This window comes from Raphanus sativus, unplaced genomic scaffold, assembly GCF_000801105.2.
Source record: "Raphanus sativus cultivar WK10039 unplaced genomic scaffold, ASM80110v3 Scaffold1078, whole genome shotgun sequence".
Classification (NCBI taxonomy): domain Eukaryota; kingdom Viridiplantae; phylum Streptophyta; class Magnoliopsida; order Brassicales; family Brassicaceae; genus Raphanus; species Raphanus sativus.
This window is the reverse complement of record NW_026616392.1, coordinates 18349-25757: the sequence shown is the minus strand read 5'-3', so window position 1 is coordinate 25757 and position 7409 is coordinate 18349. Positions and strand designations below refer to the sequence as shown.

The 7409-nt window shown below is 41.3% G+C and overlaps 1 long non-coding RNA gene across 1 annotated transcript; it reads right to left on the bottom strand.

Annotated features, from left to right (window-relative positions):
• Positions 1-374: 374 nt before the first annotated feature.
• On the bottom strand, positions 375-4990 carry LOC130503696 (uncharacterized). The gene is made up of 2 exons (XR_008940939.1): positions 4087-4990; positions 375-4005 (listed from the first exon to the last, which is right to left on the bottom strand). It is a non-coding gene; the product is annotated as an uncharacterized LOC130503696 (long non-coding RNA).
• Between the last annotated feature and the right edge of the window lie 2419 nt (positions 4991-7409).

Genomic DNA, 7409 nt, shown 5'->3' with positions numbered 1-7409 from the left:
TATACTTAAGGTTTTGTCACGCCCAAAGTGTCCCATAAGCCCACCACCATGTGCTTCTCTCAAGATCAAGTCTCGCATGGAACCTTGTGGATACACAACCTCTTTCCTTAAATAGAAACTCATCATCTGATAGAAAGATCCAAATGCGGCTTGCTTGCACTGCTTGTTATGTGAGAATTAACACAACAGAGTGTGAGAATGAAATAGAGACAGAGTATGGTCGGATTTAGTGAGAAGAGAATGAAGAAAGTATGTGAGAATCAAGGAGAATGCTGCTGGACAATAAATGATTAAGAGAGTTCTTGAGTATCAAAGAGAGTGAGTTCATTTGTAACAAGAGAGATTAGAGAGAATGAGAGTATGTAACCAGAGAATAGTGAAGAAAGAGTTTTACTCTCCTTAGTTTACAATGAGATACAGCAATGTCTTAAATAGACAAGCACACACATTAAACAACTACTAAAACAGGATTTTACTAAACAAATAATATTGTAGGGTTTTCTGATGAAGCCAGGAGGATGCAGCAGGGCTGAATCTCGACCAGGAGCAGTGAGAGTGACAGGAGAGAGAGCAGGCACAGTCTGGTTGAGTGAAAGTGACAGCAGGTTCAACCTCTTATGCACATGTGACTTTTATCTTAATTAATTCTCCAACTTGCCTGATATCTCTCCAACAGTCTGATCTCTCTTTTAAACTTCAAATATGCCTCAGAATATTCAGTTTGACGAGTTCCCACTCTGCCTTGACTTCCAAGACACTCTAGGTTACTTGCAAACCAAGACTGTACAAAATAGCTTGTTCCGGATGCTTAATTTGCTTGCTCCGGTTTTGCTTGATCTCTCATCAACTCCTGCTTTATTTATCTTCATTCCAACACTCCCCCTCAAGCTTGACCATAGGAGATCCTTGGACAAGCTTGGAACTGTGAAGAAGCTCCCTCATTAAAAACCTTACAAGGAAAACCTCATGGGATAAAACCTTGCAAGGGAAAAAGAGTGGAGTCCAACACAGCCTAGGGATTGGCCAGTGAGCTCTTGTGCCTTAGAATCAGTGTGCTTGGACACAAGAAGCTCTGGATCATGGCCTAAACAGGTGCAGCAACACCAATGAGATGGTGCACACACCATACAACTCAGCTTCACCTCTTATGGAACCGGTTTGGGACTCCCCCTCTCAATCAGCTTCAAGATTTCTTCTTATAAAGGATGGGAGGCGACCAGATCATCTTCAAACACCAGTGAGGCTGATCATACTTCAAACTCAGCTTGCCCTCTCCAGTAGCAAGTAAGGCGCCACTTGCTTCTTACTTCAAATTGTTCCTCTTGAACACTTCTTATTTCACAGTTTGTCTCCCTCTTGCTTCTAGCTTCTTGCCTTCTTCTTGGTTGAGATCAAGCCAACATGTCTTTGGGATGATAATGAGGAGTGTTTACCCTCCTGGCTTTCACTTGAATCCCCCACTTCAATCCCTTTCTGAATGGCCTTGCAAGGCACTTGTAATACAGACTTTGTAGGGCCAATTGCTTCACCATCAAATCACCTTTGAGCTTCTTCTTTTGACCTGAGCTTGTCTCCCCCTTTCTTCTGGCTTCTTGCCTCCATTTAGGGGTTGAGACAAAGCTTGCCTTTGTTCATGAGCTCAATAGGTACCTGATTCAATAATGCAAAAAAGGCATGTATAAATTCTCAAGGGGCAAACCTATTCACACATAAGAATAAGGATGGTTTTAGGTACTTCCCTTGCATCAGTTTCTAGAATGTTGTTGAGGAGTGCTGAGCACTTGAATCCTCCACGCTTTTCTTCTCTCAACCAGCCTTGTATTTTTCTTTTGAATTTTAATCATGAAGGGGGACTTTGCAGCTCCATGATCTGCCACCATCATGTGATTGCTCAGCCAAGAATGTCCCTAATTGAATAATCCTTATATCCTTGCATCTGGCTGGTGAGCACATTGAGGAGTGACAGCATCTCCATACTGATCACTTTGACCCTCTTTAAAATTGCCAACCTCTTGCTGGCCCTCTATGAGGAAATGAGAGACTAAACACTGAAAGCTTCATGGATCTTCTGGTAGCTCACTGATATTCCCCTCCTTTCACACAACCTCCTGCTGTGTTCAAGTGCTTGGACTTTACCACCAGATTGCATTCATAGAGATACACGCTTCTTCTTGAGTCTTGGTTGCTTCTTCTTCTTCAGTAACTATCTTGAGAACTGCCCTTCACCAGATTAGCTTCTCTTCTTTGAAGAACCACCAAGTACTCTCCTACTGATCATTGAAGCTTCTCAATACTCCCCCTCAAGCTTGGGACTGAGTATAGGAAGAACCAAGCTTGGAAGGATGATAGCTTCATGATCAGATCACAACATCAAACCATTACACTCTCACTACTGATTCTGCCATCTTCACGGAATGCTTGAGTCTTCATAAGCTCTCCACAACCACCTCAACACCTGAAGCCGCTTTGCTAGAGTAACCTTCTTCATGACACAGCCAAGACTGCTCTGAACAGCCTCTTCTCCAGACACGCCACTGCCTAAACCCCTGATAGCTTCATCTTCATTCTTTGGTAATGGTAAGGAGGGAAAAAGGTCTTGAACTTTGGCTCCTTAGGTCACTTACATGATTCCCACCTCAAGCTTGAATTGAGTATAGATTCAAGCTTGAAAGTGCACCTCACTAAGCTTAAAATCAGGAGCACACCACCCTAACAGCTGCGCTTAAATCACTGATTCACCATCTGCCTTCAGCTTCAAGTACCATTGGATCACCGGTCTTCCTCTTGACTTAAGTGGTGACCTTCTTTTCTTGTGTGTCTTGGACCAGGAGCTCAACAACCCTCTTGGTCTGCGCTTCTTATAACCAGTCCCTACATCACAAGCAACTCTCATTGTCTCTTACAATGGACCACGCCTCAAGTGGTGATCTTCTTTTCTTGTGTGTCTTGGACCAGGAGCTCAACAACCCTCTTAGTCTGCGCTTCTTATAACCAGTCCCTACATCACAAGCAACTCTCATTGTCTCTTACAATGGACCATGTCTTTCTCTTGTCTTGGGGGAAGATGTATGAACTCAGATCACATCCTGAAACAACACACAACCTCCAAACAAGATAAGATACACACACTAGGATCAGACCTTGGTAAATCACCAATCCTGATCCCAATGTTTTAAGAAAATGCAATGGACAGAAACTAAACAACTCATTCAAATCAAATCCATGCAACCAACTCTCTAAATGCATATGTATGATAACTCATTACAGACAAGGCAAGAAGGCTAATTTTAATGATCATTTAAGCAACAAAATGATTAAATGACAGCCAGAGACTAGAAAACACATCTAATCACCTTACACAATTTTAAGAATGCAACACTGGACCAGGAACAACATAAGGATGCAAACAATATCATAAACAATTTTAAAGATGCAATACAAGACCAGGAAACTCTCCTAGACCTCTATCAATGAAACAAGACAGAAACTGAGACTAAGCAACCCACTTAGACCAGAGAAAACACAAACAATTAATCTAAGGCAAGAACTAGTCATAACCATGCTAGCTAGCTTAGAAACAATTCAAAACAGAACCACAAACACAACTTTTGTAACATGGGACAGAAACTAGGTTCACCAACACTAGCAACTTGAGCCTGTCCCAAGAACAAAACAAATCACACAACACAAATAATTAAACTAGAACCTGAAACTAGACAAAACCTTGCTAGTAAATTCCTAGAACATAACACACAGAACCAGAAACAATTTAAACAATTAAACAAGCTCAAATTAAAGTTCAGGAGGTTAGCTTACAACTCAAGGAACCTGAGCTAGTTCCTTGTACCTCCATGGACTTGGTTTATCTGAACTTGGCAGGTTTGTGGTGTGGGTGAAGATCCCAGCACTTTTCCTTGATGTGTTCTTCCTTCATGTCAGGAACACACTTAAAGTACCTCCTGTCCTCTTCCTGGTCGTGGGTCTTGGTGGTCAGAGAATGGGCTCCTGCTTTGTTGGCCAGAGAATTGTTTGAACAGCCTAGCTTTGAAGCTTCTTCAGTAACCTTGCTCCAAAAATGGTTTCTACCATGAATTTTCTTCAGCAATTTGGACCAGAGGAGGTGGTTTAGTATCTTCTTTGGACTCTTGACAGTTTCTTGGGTTGCCATTTCTTTTGTGTTCTCCATCTTGAAGAGTTTTGGACCAGTGGACAATAGAATGTTCCTACTGGTTTTGCAACAGACTGGACTTTGATGAGGCTTGCTGGACTGAGCTGAAACCTTCTTGAGTTCCAGACACTAAAGTTCTCCTTTATCTTGAGTTCTGGTGAGTCTCTTCCCTCCTGGAAAAGCTTTGGACCAGAGGATACAAGGATGAACAGAAACAGAGTTTTAAAGAGTAATAATAACTGGAAATGATTTGCGGAAGCTTTATAGGTTCTCAAGAGCTTGTTGCTCTGATACCATGTGAGAATTAACACAACAGAGTGTGAGAATGAAATAGAGACAGAGTATGGTCGGATTTAGTGAGAAGAGAATGAAGAAAGTATGTGAGAATCAAGGAGAATGCTGCTGGACAATAAATGATTAAGAGAGTTCTTGAGTATCAAAGAGAGTGAGTTCATTTGTAACAAGAGAGATTAGAGAGAATGAGAGTATGTAACCAGAGAATAGTGAAGAAAGAGTTTTACTCTCCTTAGTTTACAATGAGATACAGCAATGTCTTAAATAGACAAGCACACACATTAAACAACTACTAAAACAGGATTTTACTAAACAAATAATATTGTAGGGTTTTCTGATGAAGCCAGGAGGATGCAGCAGGGCTGAATCTCGACCAGGAGCAGTGAGAGTGACAGGAGAGAGAGCAGGCACAGTCTGGTTGAGTGAAAGTGACAGCAGGTTCAACCTCTTATGCACATGTGACTTTTATCTTAATTAATTCTCCAACTTGCCTGATATCTCTCCAACAGTCTGATCTCTCTTTTAAACTTCAAATATGCCTCAGAATACTCAGTTTGACGAGTTCCCACTCTGCCTTGACTTCCAAGACACTCTAGGTTACTTGCAAACCAAGACTGTACAAAATAGCTTGTTCCGGATGCTTAATTTGCTTGCTCCGGTTTTGCTTGATCTCTCATCAACTCCTGCTTTATTTATCTTCATTCCAACATTGTAGATGTCTCCAAAGTCTGGATCTTCTTGGTACTGCTCTTTGATGTGCTCAAACCCCATTACCTTGGCTTCCATCAAAGATATAAGCGCATGCCTTCTTGACAAAGCATCAGCTACAATGTTCTCTTTTCCTTTCTTGTACTTGATGATATAAGGAAAAGATTCCACAAACTCTAGCCACCTCGCGTGCCTCTTCTTCAAGGTAGTTTGTCCTCTCAGGTACTTGAGTGTCTCGTGGTCAGTGTGGATCAGAAACTCCTTAGAGAGTAGATATTGCTGCCAAGTCTCCAATGACCTCACTAGTGCATATAACTCTTTATCATAGGTAGGATAGTTGGGTGTAGCTCCATGTAACTTCTCACTGAAGAATGCTACTGGCTTTCCTCCTTGAGTTAACACTGCTCCAATACCTGTCCCTGAGGCATCACATTCAATCTCAAAAGTTTTGTTAAAATCAGGTAAAACTAAAACAGGAGCATTAGTTAAACTATCTTTGAGGTTTTGAAAAGCCTCATCCTCTTCACTTCCCCATTTGAAAGCCACATCTTTCTTGATTACTGAAGTTAATGGGGCAGCTATGGTGCTGAAGTCTCGGACAAATCTTCTATAGAAGCTTGCTAGTCCATGGAAACTCCTCACATGGCCTATTGTAGTTGGCGTGGGCCACTCTTGTACTGCTTTGATCTTCTCTTCATCCACTTTTAGACCCTGTGAACTAACAACAAAGCCTAGGAAAACTAGTTGATCAGTGCAAAAAGTACATTTCTTGAGATTAGCATAGAGATGCTCTTGGCGCAAGGTTTCCAAAACCTTTTCAAGATGAATAAGATGATCTTCTAAGCTGTTGCTATAGACTAAGATATCATCAAAGTATACAACTACAAACTTACAGATGTACTCCCTTAGAACATGGTTCATGAGGCGCATGAAAGTGCTGGGAGCATTGGTAAGACCAAATGGCATGACTAGCCATTCATAGAGACCTCTCTTGGTCTTGAAAGCAGTCTTCCACTCATCTCCTTCTTTCATTCTTACCTGAAGATAACCACTCTTCAAATCTATCTTTGAGAAAATAGTGGCACCACTGAGTTCATCTAGCATGTCATCTAGCCGTGGGATTGGATGCCTATACTTGATGGTGATGTTGTTTATGGCTCGGCAATCAACACACATCCTCCAAGTCCCATCTTTCTTTGGCACTAGAAGAACTGGAACGGCACAAGGACTTAGACTTTCTCTTATATATCCCTTGTCCATCAAGTCTTGCACTTGTCTCTCCAATTCCTTGGCTTCCTCCGGATTGACTCTATAGGCTGGTCGGTTTGGCAATGGAGCTACTGGTACTAGATCAATCTGGTGTTCTATCCCTCTTATTGGTGGTAAACCAGCAGGAATATCTTCTGGAAAGATATCAGGAAACTTCTCAAGTAGTAGCACAACTTCTGGTGGGAGTTCTTGATCTTTATAATCTGTCAAAACACCTTCCTTAAAGATCATTAGTAGCACCTGTGTTTGTTCTCTAAAGATTTTAAAACTTTAGATGGACTAATATAGAGATTAGTATGATTTTAGAGAATAAGAATGGTATTGAGAGAATAGAGAAGAAATAGAGAGAATCCGAGAGAAGAGAAAGATTGTTTGTAAAGAGATTAGTAGATTATGTAACCATTGTTGCAAAGCTTAAGAGAAAATGTGTCTCTGATTTCTTATCTCAAAATGTCGACAATACAAGAGTATATAAAGAGGAGAAGAGTAAAGACTAGGGTGGTCAGAACACTATTCAAAGCATGTGGAGTCAAGGCAATACTTGGCTAAGATTGCACACATGCTTTGGTCAAAAGGTGAAAGGGGCGCGCCTTGCTTTACAGGCTGTCTCGGTCTGGCTGAGCTTAAGGATAAGAAACCTTATCCTCCAACGGTCAGTAACAGTATGCATTCTTCCCTTAAGCTCTCCATCCCTCCTTACTTCACTTATGGTCGACCTTGTACCTTCCTTGAGTTGCAAGTCTCCAAATAGTGTATAGTAACTCTTGTAATAGTAAATAGTAGTCATGTTACTATTTACTATTACACCACTTCTCCCAAATGATCCCTTAGCTTCATAACCCCATTCTGAACTCTTCCTCACCATTTATACACTTCAGTTTAACACTCCCCCTCAAGCTTGACCATATGGAACAAGTCAAGCTTGGACAGCCATGAAACTCTCCTCATTAAAAACCTCACCAAGGAAAAC